At 36.5% G+C, this 17,664-nt stretch overlaps 1 long non-coding RNA gene across 1 annotated transcript; it reads left to right on the forward strand.

Annotated features, from left to right (window-relative positions):
* Positions 1-4,273: 4,273 nt before the first annotated feature.
* LOC143605816 (uncharacterized) lies at positions 4,274-9,308 on the forward strand. The gene is made up of 3 exons (XR_013148623.1): positions 4,274-4,515; positions 4,607-4,716; positions 9,181-9,308. It is a non-coding gene; the product is annotated as an uncharacterized LOC143605816 (long non-coding RNA).
* Positions 9,309-17,664: the final 8,356 nt, after the last annotated feature.

The following is a 17,664-nucleotide window of genomic DNA, read 5'->3' on the forward strand; positions in this document are numbered from 1 at the left end:
ATTGCCCCCGCCCGGAAAGAACCAGTTGCGTGTTTCAGAGATTTTTACCTTTTGACTGCACACTGACAACAGTACCAGGAAAAGTATACTGTAACACGAAATGTCAGCTGTCAGCCGCACCTACTCTCACCAACCACAGTCCTGCATGTACTGTCAAATCCATCAGAATCTTTATAACCACTCCCTAGGACCATCACCCCCATCCCTAAAATAAAATAATAATAAACCCCATACCTTGTCATCATTACACCCAATATAAATAAGATTTCAATCCCCTAAATCAAGGGATTGTGTTCCCTTGAATTTGCCTATAAATAAGTATCAATTCTTGAATAAAAATATCACACAAACACACTTCAAACTTTTCTCTTAAACCTGTAATTCTGCACTAACCATCTCCCGAGCATCCGTTTCCAGTTCCGTTTCCATCACTAGGTAAGCCGAAACTTTAGTCTTAAGATTTACTTTTCTGACCAGCCCTTATATTCTTCGATTACTTGGTCTTAATACACATATTTCTTGTTATTTAAACATATTCTAGACTTCCAATTTCGAGGCTAACATCAGGAAACCCGAATCTCGTTTAATCTCTCTCTAAACCATCACTAACAAGAATCACAGGTGAGTCTCACAGCCCCTATTTTCACTGTTTTTAAATTGTTTTCGGGGCGAGGGACACGTGTTTAAATTATGTTTTATCATGGTATATTTACAAGCAATGCAAACGATTATCTGTTCATGGTGTTTATCTTGGTTTTCAATGTGAGTGCGCAAGATTTAGAAAGTGATCACTTCGTCAATGGAACTCTAAGGGTAGGGACTACTGTGTTTGATCAACCCGATCGTAGGGGGTCGCACCTCTTTGCATAGACGAGTGCCTAGTATGGTCATTGGTAGTACTACTGGCTGCAAAGCCCGCTCGTAGGGGTCGCACCTCTTTGCATGGACGAGCGCCTAGTTTTCCGAGCACAACGTCCGCGCGTAACCCGCGGACGGTATTGTTTTAGCTCGTAGTGGCAGCGCCACTTTGCATGGACGAGCACGGTTTTCAGAAATGTCCGCGCGTAACCCGCGGGACGGTTTTATCAAGCATATGTTTTAATGATGTTATCAGAAATATGTTTCAATATGGTTTTATCAAGGATTATGATGTAATACGATTTATCAAGTCACCAAAACTTGTGAACTCACTCAGTTTATACTGATTCAAATGTTTTTACGTGTCTTTCAGGTGATAATTAGTAGCGCAAGGAGTCACACATAGAGCACTTCACGCAGAACATCTATAAAAATGGTTTTTGGAAGATTTTAGTTCTATACCTTCCACACGCGTGGTTGTTCCCGCCGTGTAAGGGGATATGGCGCGGAAATCTTCAATGTTTTTCATATGTGGATGTTTTTATATGTAATTCTAAACAATGTAATGTATTTTGTACTAGACATTTCATGCGCAATGGAAAATTTATTTGAATGTTTGCAATGACCCGTGCTTGATTATTAATTCCCACTCGCGCGCACCCGGCTGTTTCCGCCGTTTAGGGCCGGGTGTGACAACCATGCTCAAAGTCAAGGACATTTGGGCAATTTCACTTGCAGTTTAACCTAGTGGTGTTAAATGGGTCGTGTTGGGGCAAACCCGAAAAGCGTGTAAGACACTTTAACTTGAACATGACTCGCATATTCATGGCCTCACGGGTTGACCCGAATACGACTTTTATTTTTTTTTTATTTCTTTTCCATGTTAATACTTAAATTTGCATTTTTAAAATATAAAAATTACCAATTTATATATATAACAATTACATTTTAATTATAAAATATGACGTTGAATTCCTTTTTAGTTAAGTTCTAACATAAGACACCCAACCAATTAATTTATTATATAAAAACATTTTATTAAATAAAAATAAATACCTTAAACAGTCTACCAAAGTATTGTCAAGGAATATATGCATAATGGAAAGCAGAAAAAATTACAAAAAATGAATATCATCATGTTTTCACAGATGCATAATGCTTAGAGGAAATTGAAAATTTACCAAAAGAACTTAGTTATTGCTGAAACATTACATGTTGAAAGCACAAACATCAAGAACTTCATGCTCCATTTTGAACCTGATATGTAAAATGCTAATAATGAGTGGGCGGCCGGAGGGTTTGTGAGTGAATAATGAATATAGTTTCATAAATAAATAAACCGTCAAACGTGAATTCTATGATCCAATGAGTTGACAATTGACCTCAATCGAGAAGTTTAAAGCTAATGTGACGAGTAAAATAATTATCTGTAGCAGGCTAGCAGTAGAAGCCAACTGCGAGAGAAGTTTAAAGCTAATGTGACGAGTAAAATAGTTATCTGCGGCAGGCCGGCAGTAGAAGCCAACTGCGATAACCATATATATATGAATACAAAATTTAAGCTTTATTATAAATATAAATAAATAGGCATTACCTAACAAATTAAAAAAAAACAACTTACTTGATAAAACTTTAGTGAATGTCAGCCGCTTCTTCGTTGCATTATTAGACTTGATTTCAAAAATAAGTAGCATCTTTATTCTTCAAAAGGACTTCAAGCTAAACTAAAATATACGCATTAAAAAGAATATCATGCGGAAGATGACATTGGAAGTGAAAATCAGAAATAGGGTAGCTAATTCATGTAACTTATCTACCATTTCAAGATGATGTATGTACAGAGTGTTGTTGGGATCTAAAAATAAGAAACCTATTTTTGTTTATGTTTAACAAATCCTGAATTTATGTTTAGCAAATTACAAACGGATAAAACAAATGAAATTATTATTCTACCAGAAAACTTGCTAAATACATCACAGTGCTTGTCTATGTTGTTGATGAAATTATTATTCTACCAAAAAACTTGTTAAATACAAAACATGGGCCTCTATATTTAAATAAAACAAAGATGAGAAGGCCATATTTGTGTTGTTTCATCTAACTTTAGCTGAACACTAACACATACATATAATTGAACAATATTGGTTTAAGTGAATCAATTATTATAGATGAGGTAATTGTTATGTTACCTGATAATAAGCCGCAAAGGAACATGGCCGCACATTCTTGATATCGATATCAAAGCAGCAAAGGAGCAGGGCGGCACATTCTTGATATCGATATTAAACCTGTTATGGCTTGGAAAAATCTGGAGCTCAACATATCAAGTGGTGCAACATGATCAATTCTTCTTTTCATCTTCAACAACCTAAATCAATAAAATTCATAATTCAGCTTCCAATCAATTTCAATTTCTGAAAAACTTCTACATAAACTCACTTTCAACAACAATGGCAAAACATCATACAACCAAATTCTTTAATTCAATAGTAACACCATACAACCAAATTCTTCAATTCAATAGTAAATTCAGCGGTCCAATACTAACATCTCACTCCATATTTGCATAGAGATCATCACCTACATCCATTTTAAACTAACATATAACAAATTATAAATGATCATTATTATTAATAATAATAATAATTTCAAACGTTGTAATTTTAATCAATTAAATAATATTATTAATAATTATAATAAAGTTGATTATGAGCAGTTGATAAAGGAGAAAAAAATCAAATAATACATTGGCCTTATAGTTTCTTTTAATTTGATCTGTAAACGTTTAAATAATAATAATAATAATAATAATAATAATAATAATAATATCAAATACACATGATCTATAAATAGCTAATTAATACACAAATCTCAAATTAAACATATTAAACCTAAACCTTTAACCAATCTAATATCAAATTTTAATCAAAAGAGAATAATAATAATATTATTACACGGTGAAGATGAGAGAAAGAGATTTAAGGTTTTGAGGTCCACCGCTGCGTCGTATATGTATATATATATATATAGTAGATATAGTGGAGAGGGGCGATAGTAGTGGTGGTCGTGGAGAGGGTATATTTCGTTGCCGGTACTTGGGGTGGTGGTGGAGGCCATGGAGAGGGCCGATGGAAAGACATATATGATGGAGTTAGGAGATACTTGGGATCTAGGGTTTGATTGGGTAAAAGATAAAAGGTTTGAATAACAAATAAATTGGGTGGGTAATGACCCATGTAGTATCCATATTTAAGAAAATGGGTTAAAATGTATGAGAATGGATGAGAGTGTGACAAGTGGCATGTAGTAGTTAGTTATTTATTAGAGTAGTAAGATTCATTATATCCAGCCCACCGTTTTCATAATTACGTTGTATCTTTTTCTTCATCTACAATTCCTAATAGTCGGCCCCTGATTCTTAATAGCTGGATTGAAATTGATGTTCTGATATGGTAACAACAAGGTGAATCAATGAACGACAGTTAATCGATGATTTAAGGTATTCGATTTAGGATTAAATCTGGCCACCATGGTCAATAGATGAATGACGATTTAGGGTTTTTTTATTCCAACTCGTTGATAGCTCTGTTTCGACGATTTAATGTATATCTGATTTCATACAAGCATCAGACTGTCATGTCTCATCAATTTCTTATGGTATTCCATTTGCATTTAAAATTCGTCTATTTCGATTTCATTATCACGATTGCTTCAAACATGTTTCTGAACGTTTTATTCAATGTTGTAGTTCATGATGTCGGATACGAATGTTTATTGGCAGCATATAAGAAGATTGCCAATTGTATTTATTTGATTTAACTGTCAGATTCACTATCCAGTCGGCCATTGTTGATGACGGTATGTTTATTGTCTTTATAATCTTAATTGATTCGTTTTTTGTTAGCTAGTTGGAAGATGACGAAAGTTGATTTTAGATATCAGAGGGTATTTGTGGCTGTAACATGTATTTTGTGATTATTATTGACGAATATACATAAATTGAGTTTATGTTGGTATTGTTGGTCCTCTTGTGGTCAGTGTATGAAATTACTTGAACAAGTCCTTTGCCACCTTTAATTAGGAAGGTTAATATTTTGGTTTAAATACATAAACTGATGATCAATGTAAAAGTAATTAACTGATGACTTATGTTTAAATAGTTATTTAGGTTTAAACACGTTATTGATCAACGATGTTTATATTTGTTTAGTCATGTTTTTGTAATGATAATTAATTATAGGTTCTTTATTGACTAAGTTGGAAATGATCATAATTAAGAATGTTGATTATCTTATGTAGTTATGTATGAGTCATGAGATCGTTAATTATTGACTTCATGTATTATGATTGTTTAACGAAAATGGGAACCCACACTACTAGAAAAAAGGCTTTTAATGACTCGCATTGCGAGTCATAAATGGGTACAGATGACATGCAAACACGAGTCATTGATAGCCCAGTCATAAATATATTATGACTCACATTCGCGAGTCGTAACTTATGACTCACATTTTATGACTCACATTTCGTGACTCGCATTTATGACTTACACTTTATGACTCATATTTTTAACACGCTTATATGACTGTAATTTATGACACGGAAATGTTATTATTTAAAAAAATAAATTATTTTACTATTTTATTATTATTATTATTATTATTATTATTATTATTATTATTATTATTATTATTATATGTTGCATACTAATATTTAAATTATAACACAATTATACAAAATAAACCTTTCATTTATTTCTTAATTAAACATTCTACATCAAAATGTTACAAAAAATATTTGTTTAGTCAACACAAGAAATCATTCTCGAAAAACAAACTGAACCGCATAGCTCGACCATTCTTCATGAACCGCATCCGTGTATACCTCTTTGCCTCCACCAACCCAAGAAGAAAAAAAAGGACATTACTAACTTGGTTGGGTCAAATCATATTCGATCAAAACAAACCAATACAAACCAATAATCAAAAGAGTAAATTACACTTACATTGTTAGTGACGAGTATGTCAAGTCCGTCACAAACTATCTCCTTCATGAAAATAATATAAGACTTGTGAAAAGGGTCGATCGAGCCGAGCTTAAACAAGTTTGGGCTCGATCCTAAAAGTAAGCTAATTCAATAAGCGAGCCCGAGCTTCGATTATCGACCTCAAGCCGGCTCGTGACCCTAAACTTGAGCCCGGTTGAGCTCGGGCTTGGCTCACCTGTATTTATGTTGTATCAATGGACCATATTAAATTATACATTCATAACGAGTTTTAATAACCACTAGTATTCGTACCCGCGCGTTGCCGCGGACCACATTTTCTACACTGGGCAAAGCAAAGTGTTGGGACAAAATTAATTCTAGAAGCAGTTCCAAAGTGATGAGACTCATGTCATGTAATCATAGACATGTATCAATAATGCCTAGAAAATCCTGTCTGTACTAAAATAAAATTTCACAGCTTCAATGAGACCAACATCATTCCATATGATCTAAACATAAAGTAGCAAGTAATTAAAAAATAACTAAAATTGTACCAATGCCATAGGATGTCAACAATTAGTTCCATGACAACCAGGTGGTTAAAGTTCAACATGTTACCTGCTCAATGTTATGAAAATAAATGGCCATAAGATAATGTTTAAAAACAAATTTATTAAATAATACAGTATCTATATGTTCAAAGGATAAAGAATGCATATTCTCTTCTCCTTTTGATTTAAAGAATGAGTCGCTTAACGTTAAAAAGAGGCTAACTTTGAATAACAATTTGTTAAAACAAATTGATGGTAAAAAAATTAGAATTAAATACAGTAAACCACTCACATTGTTATTTGTAACAAATTGTTATCATAGTAGTGTTAGAAATTTGCCATGAAAAGGAAATAAACATAATACAACCTCTTATTAAAAATAGTAAATTACATATTCGAACTAAAGCATACCTGAAGAGAGAAAATCCTGCCCTTTGAATATACAACACTATAACCAAAAGCAGCAACTGAAACATCATACCTTCATGATTTGAGTAGTTAAAGCAAGATGCAAGTAATTGGGTAAAAAATTGAGGTGAAGTACATACTATTTAACATACTTAAAGTGTTATAATAGTATCACTATAAAAGTAAACCAAAACGACACCCACGTAAATATCACTTATGTAAATAGAGTAATAACTCGTTAGGAAAACATCACGAAAGTGGTAATATCTTAATCATTTTACGCATATATTTTTTAGAACACAAAGATTAAAGAAATACATATCATGTGTTAACAATGAGTTTTAAGCGCATTCAAGTAATGGAAACCACACAATTACAAATTACAAAGCTACAATGATAATTATGCATGTTATGAAAGCAATATTCTTTTACTTGAACAAACAGAAACCTAATTATAGTCCTAATGTAGATTTGCTAAAAGCGAAAGATGACTAATTCAACAATTAATTCTTTGCACACATCAATTAATCCTTACCTATAAGCAATCGAGGATAATAAATTCTTGAGACATCAAACACAACAGTAGCACAATCATTGGCTCAAAAGAACTCACTTGCCAATCCTCAAAAACATGTAACAATTAACAAACACAGAAGGTATATATGGATATAAAAGGATGTAGTTAGGGGTGTTCAACTTCAGATATCCGGAGTTTTGGATATCCGAACATTTCGGATAGTGGATTTCACTATCCGAATCCGTATCCGAAATATCAGATATCCGATTAGTAAAACGGATATCCAAATTAAAAAAAAAAATATAGATTAATACTTACAAAATTATAAGCCTAATAATAAAGCACACAATTTAACCATCCTCAATCCCCATCTCTATCTACACAACAACCACACCGAAGGCCACCACCATCTCCCGTCATGTACTGCCACAGGCCACCAAGAATCGTGCCTACCTCATCTTCCTCTCCTTATCCATTTCAGAGGTAGATCTAACCTTGAAACTGAAGCCGCCGAGCTGAGATGAACAGAACCATGAAACACGTATGTGGAAGAACAGTTTTCTGGGTCGAATTTGAGATTCAGAGTGATGTAGGAGCCATGGAGGTAAGCCGGTGGGGGTTATTGACATGGTGGTGGCGTAGTGCTATGAACTGGCCATGGATTTGGCAAGGGAAGAAATGAGCGGCTGAGGATGTATCAATGTAGGGTAGGGTTTTAGAAAGAGAGATGTATATATATTTGAATAAAAAAATAATAAAAATAATATTAGATTTAATATCGGATAGTTATATTTTATGACTAATGTTTAATGGCTCGCAAAAAAGAGAGTCATAAATCTCGCTTTTTTTTTTTCATTTTATGACTGCTGCTTAATGACTCGTACAAATGTGAGTCGTAAATCTTCTAATTTTTAGAAAACATGACTCTTTTTTTGTGACACACGCATTTGCGAGTCATAAATAGCCGCGAGTCATAAATTGTTAGTCATCAAAAGCTATTTTTCTAGTAGTGCCATAGTCAGATTGTTACTTCTTTACTTCGTGTATTATAACTGTTCACTTTGATTTATTTGCTAAAGGAAATAATAACTTTGTTGCTTTATATTGGTTAAAAAAAAAGATAATACGCTTGAAATTGTTGTTTACGGTTTAACACCACAACTTATGATACAGTAATTCCGATGGACAATATGTTTTATGACAACTTAAGACATGGATGTGAACAATAATTTTGTGACAAATGAAGAATTGTGGTAAGAAATGTTTATTACTTTAATATTAGGGTTGTTTACGTCCCGGTTTGGTCGGAGTTTTAACCGTCTTTTTTTATATATATTTATAATTCATATTTATAATTCATTTCATGGTTTTCAAAGTGTATAATTCATATTATAAAATGTTTTTTTTCTTGATTTTGATGTTAGACGCTTGGTGAATCAAAAATGGAATGACTTTAATTTGTTTATATGAAAATGCTGCAAATGAATACAATTGATTTGAGTGTATTATGGGTTATAATATGGGTTTGAATGATTCATCGAATCAATTAATGTTTTGTTGCCTTAATTATTATAGTTGATTTTAAATATTCAATTGCTTCTTTTACCAGTACGGCAGAAAAGGGTATTATATATGATTACTGGTCATGTAGTTAGATATGTGCAGCTATTAGTGGTTTCTTTTTCTATACTTATAGCTAAAATAAGTACTTCTTACATATAGGCATTTTCTATCTTTTCTTAACATGCAATCCCATGCGCATTGAATATTGTAAAAAAATGAGTTTTATTGATACATGAAATTGCACTTTGACACTTTTCTCATTTTGTAGTTAATACGATTCTATTTGTTAATTTTAGCAAGTATCATGGGCTAATTGCTAGTGGCGGTGAGGATGGCGCTGTTGAATTTTTTGGCATGCGAATAAGATTTGTTGTCAAGCTCAATGCAGTAACATTTGTCAATGAGGGTAAGCAGGGTTTTTTTTAATGCTGATAAGAACTATCATATTATATATGATATGCCATCATTATAGTTCGATGAATAATTCTATAAATGAGTTGGAGTAACAAGAGAATATGTAACATCCCGTTTTTCGAGTTTCGGTTAATAAAATGAAATAAGAGTTATTATGAGTCGGGCTAGTGTTGGGTTAAATGGATATGGGTTATGGACTTGGGTTATGAGGGAAAGAAGGAATGACCATGGGCTTAAGCCCATGATCCATAATTATATAAATCTTAAATTACCCATTTAATTCATTTCACACATATTCCATACACCACCAAAACACACACTTAAGCTCTCTCTCTAATTTCTCTCCTTTCTGTAGCCGAATCAAGATAGAAAACTGATCCCGATCCAAGGTAATGATAGTATGATGTTGTTTGAGCTTAAACCCGTTAGATATGGTCACGAAACGACGAGCCGACACCGTTAAACCGTTTAAGTCACGAGATCCAGGTGAAATCGGGTATAAACCGTGCCTTAGATGAGCTTAGGGATCACCCTAGCTCAGATCTGGATCAAACGGAGCGAAAAACGAGTCAAAACTCGTTTTTCCGGCGACGGCGCTGGAAAGGCGGCACCGGAAGAGCGGCGCCGGAAAGTATGTACGAGATAAGGGAATGTCAGAGAATGATTCTGACATTCTCTGACCTAACCCTAATTCGTTAACGGGAAGTTAACGAACTAAGGGTGATTCGCCAAGTAATTCGCTAAAGGAAGCATAACGAACTAGCTTCAGTTCGTATTCAATTCGTTAAGGGGAAAAGATAACAAATTACCCTTGATTCGTTATAGTCATTCGTTAAATGATATAACGAATTAGAAGATCCAGTTCGCTACATGGACTGGTTCGCTAAATGGACTAATTCGTCAAGGGTCCAGTTCGTTATAAGGTCCAAATCATTATAAGGACCAGTTCGTTAGAGGGTCCAGTTCGCTATAGGGACCAATTCGTTATGGTAACCCAATTCGTTAAGAATAAGTAACGAACTAGAAGTTTAACATAATGACAGAACAGTCCCTGGACTTAGAAAAAGAATGATTTAATTACAAAGAAGCCCTTGAACTTTTAAGTTAGCAAATTAATTAATGATTCAAAATTCTAATGGAAAATGTGATAAGACAGTTAATGGAAATAAAATTTTTCCAAGCTGACCTGACAGCTCGACCCCAGCCAGGGGCTCTGCCCCTTGGACCCTGCTACGGGCCACCGCCCCTAGAACCCCGCTGCCAGGGGCGCTGCCCCCGGACCCCCGTCCATTACGGGATATAATTAGACTAGAAACGCGATATGGGTAGTGATATTTAATTGATACGTGTAATTGTTATACAGTTAGTCGTGCACAGCTAAAAGAAGGGAATAACTATTAACGGTGAACGTAACCGCGTTCAGGTGAGTTTCTAGCCCCACTTCCTTGTTATGTTTACGGGGCTGTGTGCATACTCGATGTGATAGTTAATACACTTACCTTAAGTGGTAATTGTATGCCTCGTATGAATTATGTATGATGATTGCTTGACGGTGCATGAACGATCTTCGGATATTGCATGGACCGTCAGGTGGTAGCTAAAGATATGAATGATATATATAATGTATGAATGATGTATGAACAATGTATGTATGATATGTTAATAGTACGTGAATGATCTTCGGATATTGCACGTGTTATCAAGGTAAGTATGTAAAGGACAGCTATGTTACAGTAGCATGATACAAAGGGACCAGATCCTAATATTATCTATGAGGATAGGGACCAGACCCTAATAATATCTGTGAGGATAGGGACCAGAACCTTATAATATCAGTGATGGTAGGGACCAGACCCTAATAATATCTGTGATGTTGGGGATCAGACCCTTATAATATCTGTGAGGTTATAGGGCGGGAGGCTCTTTATAAAGTATGGATAGTTATGCAAGTAAAGTAAATTATGAATAAGGTACACACCTTCGGGCACATGTGAAAGTATATGAACAGATTGTATGTTGTATGATTAACTAGAACTCACTCAGCGTAGCTGACTTTTAGTATTCACGCAGGTGAGTAGGATGAGACAGCTGGCTTGATGAGAGACACATGGCAGACGAATAAAGAAGCTGGCATATGAAGATTAATTTGTTAATGTTTGAACTGAAAGACATGTTTCAAGTTATGTTTTAAGACAAGTTATGAATTATTGTATAATATTTATGAAAGTTTTATATTCCGCGTAAAGTTTTAATTAACTCTGATATTTAGAACTGTGTTTATGAGTAAATCCAACGTTAAAGTGAGGCACCGGTAACGGGGCCTTACAAGTTGGTATTAGAGCAAAGTTCGAGAGATTTAAGCATCCTACATGCTTAGACTCGAACAGAGAATGGGATTAAAGAAAGAAAAGAAAGAAGATGCAAGTACGATAATGCCATGTGTCACTCAAGCAAGCTAAGGAAAGGTAAAGTATGTGATTAATTTCACATGGAAAGTAGAAAGATGAATGAATGTTTGCGTAATTGCTAAATAAAGAATGTATGAATGCTAGCTTAATTGCTAGGGATAGGAGTATATGATGATATGAACTGTTTGATTGTCATAACTGTTAGAAGTAGAACTAGCACAAGTGGACTCACAAAGGAAAGTGTATAGGACACGGAGAGTAACGTGATCAGCTAATCACAACTGGCCGCTGTTATTACCTGTTAGCCTTACTATCCTTGTACTAAATGATTCCTTAAGTGATGACGTTTGTGTTTCCTTATAGAATACGTATGGCTGGAGCTAAGAAAGTTGCTGGAAGGGGAGGACGTGTAGGACATCGTGGTAGACCACGCGTTGTCCGAGAACCGTCAGTAGAGGCAGCCACTAACAATGAAGGCGAAGGAAGTACAGCTGGTCAAAATTCGAGTAACAACGAAAGGGTTCAACTGGATCCCGCAATTTAAACTGCCATTGCTCAAGCGGTAAAAGCTGATGTGAAAAACATGAAACCCAAAAAGTCTGCTGAGAAGTCTGGGGAAAAGAGTAAGAAGGATGATGAGGAGGAGAAAGAGGAATCAAGTGTGGTTAAGTCGGTAAAAGTCGATAATAGGAAAAGAGGCCGAGGCGGATGCAACTACAAGTTCTTCAAGGGTTGTGATCCGCCGAATCTAACTGGCTTGGGAGACGCAATCGCTACTCTCCAATGGATAACCGCGCTGGACAAGATTATCCGAATTAGCGAGTGCCGTCCCGACCAAGTTGTGGGTTACGCTGCTCAGTCATTCGGTGAAGAAGCAATGAACTGGTGGGAGTCGGTTGAGGAGAGGAAGAGTCGAGAAGAGATCAAGGCTTTGAGATGGGATTATCTGAAGGAGTTAGTGATGAAGCGATTCTGTGCGGATGCTGAGGTTGAAAGGGTTAAAATGAAATTTCTGAGTCTGAAAGCGGGTAAGATGACACACCGCGAATACACCACTGAATTCAACCGTATGTCAAGGTTGGTGCCAGACATGGTGAACACTAAGGCCAAGCGGATCAAGTGTTACCTTAGGGGATTGCCGCAGAATGTTCGCGTCTTGGTCAAGGCTGGTAGACCGGGTACTTTTGATTCTGCTGTTGGGTTGGTAGAAATGGTTTATGATGACTTGTCGACAGAAGAGGTAGTAGTGGAAGAAATGAAGGATAAGAAATGGGTCGTTCCTGCTAAACGACCCAGTACTCAGTTGTGGAACCCCAAGAATAAGCAACCGAGAGTTTAGGAGAAGATGTCGTGCAAGACCTGCGGAAAGATGCACGGTGGTGAGTGCAAGTTGAGTCGAAGTTTTGATGGTTGTAGCAAATGTGGAAAGGCTCATGATGGGGAATGCAGGATGGGGTCTAATGAATGTTACAAGTGTGGGAAGGTAGGGTATTATGCCAATGAGTGCACTGCGAAGCCAACATGTTACAAATGTGGCAAAACAGGCCATATGGCAAGAGAGTGCACCGAAAGTGAAGCTGGAGGAAGTGGAAAGAAAGATGCTGATCAAGCGAGGCTAAGGACAAGAGCCTACATGCTGACCCAGGAACAAGCCAGGCAGATTCCTGATGTTGTGACCGGTACGTACTTAGTAAACGGTATTTCTGCTTCAGTATTATTTGATTCGGGTGCGAATAGAAGTTTTGTAGCTACGACATTTAGTAAACTAGCTAAAATGAAATGTTGCCAAGTGTTTGAAACCTTTATATTAGAAACCGCTAGTGATACTTCAATTAAAATAACGAAAATGGTTAAGGACTGTAAGATAGAGTTAGAGGGGCATGAGTTCCCTGCTACGTTGTATGTTATTACCTTAGAAGGGTTCGATGTAGTTTTGGGAATGAATTGGTTGTCTGATTTCGAAGCTCAGATAGTGTGTAAGAGTAGGATAATAAAGCTAAAGTCCTTGGATGGTAGTGCGGTGACGATTTATGGTGATAAAGAAAGTTCAGGGCTTAACGTCATTTCGATGATAAAAGCCGAAGGGTTATTAAGACGAGGGTGTGGTGCCTACCTGGCGTATGTTGTCAATGCTACGGCCGAGATGAAAGAAATGAAAGATGTTCCGATCGTGTGCGACTACCCAGAAGTATTCTCTGATGATCTTCTGGGGTTGCCACCGGAGCGTGAGATAAAATTCCAGATACACTTAATACCAGGAGCCCAGCCCGTCATGAAAGCGCCTTACCGTCTAGCGCCGTCCGAGATGAAAGAACTGATGTCCCAACTGCAAGAACTCCTCGACAAGGGTTTCATAAGACCAAGTGTTTTCCCGTGGGGTGCACCACTGTTGTTCGTGAAGAAGAAGGATGGAAGTATGAGAATGTGCATAGACTATCGCGAGTTGAACAAGCTTACGGTAAAGATTAGATATCCTTTGCCAAGGATTGATGATATGTTTGACCAACTGCAAGGTTCAAGTTGGTTCTCACGGATAGACCTTAGATCAGGTTATCACCAACTAAAGGTGAAGGAGGCAGACATCCCTAAAAGAGCTCTTCGAACGCGGTATGGACACTACGAGTTCCTCGTAATGTCATTCGGTCTAACAAATGCATCTGCAACATTTATGGATATGATGAATAGGGTGTGTCAGCCGATGTTGGATAAGTCAGTTATCGTCTTCATCGATGATATATTGATTTATTCCAAAAGCGAGTCTGATCATGCCGGGCATCTGAGAGAAGTATTAGAGACTCTAAAGAGAGAGAAGTTGTACGCTAAGTTTTCGAAATGCGCGTTCTGGTTGCGAGAAGTACAATTTCTAGGTCATGTGATTAATCCTGAAAGGATTTCAGTGGACCCAGCTAAGATTGAGGAGAAAACAAATTGGAAGACCCAGCAGAATCCGACTGATATACGAAGTTTCTTAGGGTTAGCTGGCTACTATAGGAGATTCATCGAAGGTTTCTCCAAGATAGCCGCACCGTTGACCAGCATGAACCGAAAGTCGATAATGTTCAATTGGGGTAAGTTTCAAGAAGAAGCTTTTGAGGAATTAAAGCAAAGACTCACGCAAGCTCCAATCCTTGCTTTGCCCGATGGTGACAAGGATTTGGTTGTTTGTACCGATGCTTCGTATCGTCGGTTAGGTTGCGTGTTAAGAAACGAGGGAAGGTGATAACTTACGTGTCTAGACAGTTGAAAGTCCACGAGAGTACTTATCTAACGCGTGATTTAGAGCTAGCAGAAGTAGTGCATGCTCTCAAGATATGGAGACATTACCTATACGGTACTAAGTGTACCATCTATACAGATCATAAAAGTTTAAAGTACTTTTTTGAAAAAAAGAGCTGAACATGAGGCAGAGAAGATGGTTAGAACTGATAAAGGATTACGACAGCGACATTAAGTACTACCCTGGTAAAGCTAATGTGGTCGCCGGCGCGCTAAGCCGCAAGAATGAAAAAGTCATTGCAACAGTTAAGTCATACCAGTTGATTATGAATTAAAGTCTTTTTGAAGAAATTATCAAAGTGCAGTCAAAGGTGCTGGTAGATGAAGGGCTAGTGAAGAAAGAAAGGATGTTCGGTCAGCATAACGAAAACACTCATGGTGTTAAGACTAGGTTTGACCGTATGTGGATCCCACATCATGGAGATCTCAGAGGTCGAATCTTAGACGAAGCTCATAAGTCAAGGTATTCGATTCATCCAGGAACTACTAAGATGTATCAAGACTTGAAAAGAGACTACTGGTGGCTAGGAATGAAGAATGATGTGGTAGATTATGTCAGTAAGTGCTTAACTTGTTTACAAGTCAAAGCCGAACATCAGAAGCCTTATGGAAAGATGCAACCCGTGTTTGTGTAGGGTCCGAGGAGGGACTGAATCGCTAAAAATATCTGTTGTACACATCATTACCCTACAGTTTTTGCGCAAGAGATTTCTTCCACAACTTGAATCCGTGACCTATAGTTCACAAACTAGCAACCTTACCAATTTCTCCAAGGCTCGGCCTCACGAAAGTCATGTGATGAAATAGATTTATTTCTAAAACTATTTATATCTTAGTTTATAGGATTAACAATCAATTTTATTCGGATTTTATATGGAATAAGCGAACACTTTGTTATAAAATGGTTACACTAAGCAATATATGAGACTTAGCGGTTTGGTGAGACATTTTTACTATAAAAGAGATCAATGTTACTATATTACTAATTTATAGCTTTATTAATCATAAGACTTTTATTTAGTATTGACTGTGTAATCATATATTTTTACTAGTAGAGAGCTCATGCTTCCCGATGACACTACTGTTATTTTCCATAACACAAATAAGCCAACTGTTTCCAAAATCCACTTTTGACCCGACAAACTCCTCAATAAAAAGTCTAGTTTGATAAATAAAAAGTCAAGATTGATAGATAACTTATGATTAATCAACCTATTTTTGAATACCTAGTTGTCAAATAAAAAAACAGCGAATTGCCCTTTGTGTCTATAATATTTATCATGCATATGTGATCATCTAGAAATATATGGGAGGGATGCCTATGAGCATGATTACACCTTGAAATTGTTTATCATCTATGTTGTTCAAACTCCAATTAGCCCACGATGCAACCTAACAACGTCATCTTGTTGTCTTTATGCATATGTTCCACATCAACCTGCAATTCAACCATAGTACAAAATAATTTGGAAACTTTTAACAATACTCTATCGAGTTACATTATGAGCTTTTAAAAAACAGGTCCTTATTTTGTTAGTCATATGTGTTTGTGTTTATGAGGATGTGGCATGAAGTGGTTGATAATCTTGAAGCAATTTGTAGGTTTTTTTATTCTAGCTATAATAATTTGTAATAAATAATATGTGAAACCCATTTATTAAGCTGTAAAAGGCTTACGATAGTAGATATAGGTTCGTAAAAAGTAATGTTCTAGGGGTTGTTGTGTGGGTTAACGAGATTTAAAATGATCAGCAACAACTAAGAACCCGGTTCATGCAATGCAGTTTAACACTCTAACCTTAAGTAACTTTAAAATCATAAAAATATTTAAATATGCAAAGAAAAAATAATAATCCAAAAGAAATTTGTAGCATACCAACTCATTATGACTTTTTGACACCACTTTTTTTGATGGGCCAATTGGCTTTATCATATCGTGTTTATTGACCTAAAAAAGGTATACCAGCTATTGGAAATAGTGATTGAGGTTAGACTTAGACAGGAAACTCAGGTTACGGTGAACCAATTTGGCTTCATGCCGGGGCGGTCCACCACAGAGGCAATACATATTTTAAGAAGATTGATGGAAAAGTATAGGAAGAAGAAGCGTGATCTGCATATGGTGTTTATTGACCTATAAAAGGCCTACGACAGCGTGCCACGACAAGTGCTCTGGGAGTGCTTGGAGGGTAGAGGAGTCCCGATGAAATATATAGAGATAATTATGGATATGTATACCAAGAGTGCAACAAGTGTCCGTACGCCCGTGGGGGATACTGATTACTTTCCCGTAGAGGTATGCCTTCACCAGGGGTCAGGGTTGAGTCAGTTTCTTTTTTGCAGTAGTCTTGGATGAGTTGTCAAAGTCGATTCAGGGGACGCTCCCGTGGTGCATGATATTCGCAGACGATATTGTGTTACTTGCTGACACAAAACAAGACGTAAACAGGAGGCCAAAGGAGTGGCGAACAACCTTAGAGGCAAAAGGTTTAAGGATTAGTCTCTCTAAGACGGAGTACCTACACTGTGATTTTGGTGGAGTAAATGATAATGAGGACACCCAAATAACCATTGAAGGGCAAGTGGTTCCGCAGGTAACGAAGTTTAAGTATCTAGGATCGTTTGTTCAGAGCGATGGGGAATTAGACAGCGATGTGACCCATCGAGTTCAGGTAGGATGGT

This window comes from Bidens hawaiensis, unplaced genomic scaffold, assembly GCF_021521415.1.
Source record: "Bidens hawaiensis isolate Kalapana, Puna unplaced genomic scaffold, B.hawaiensis_p1.1 tig00071603_1, whole genome shotgun sequence".
Lineage (NCBI taxonomy): Eukaryota > Viridiplantae > Streptophyta > Magnoliopsida > Asterales > Asteraceae > Bidens > Bidens hawaiensis.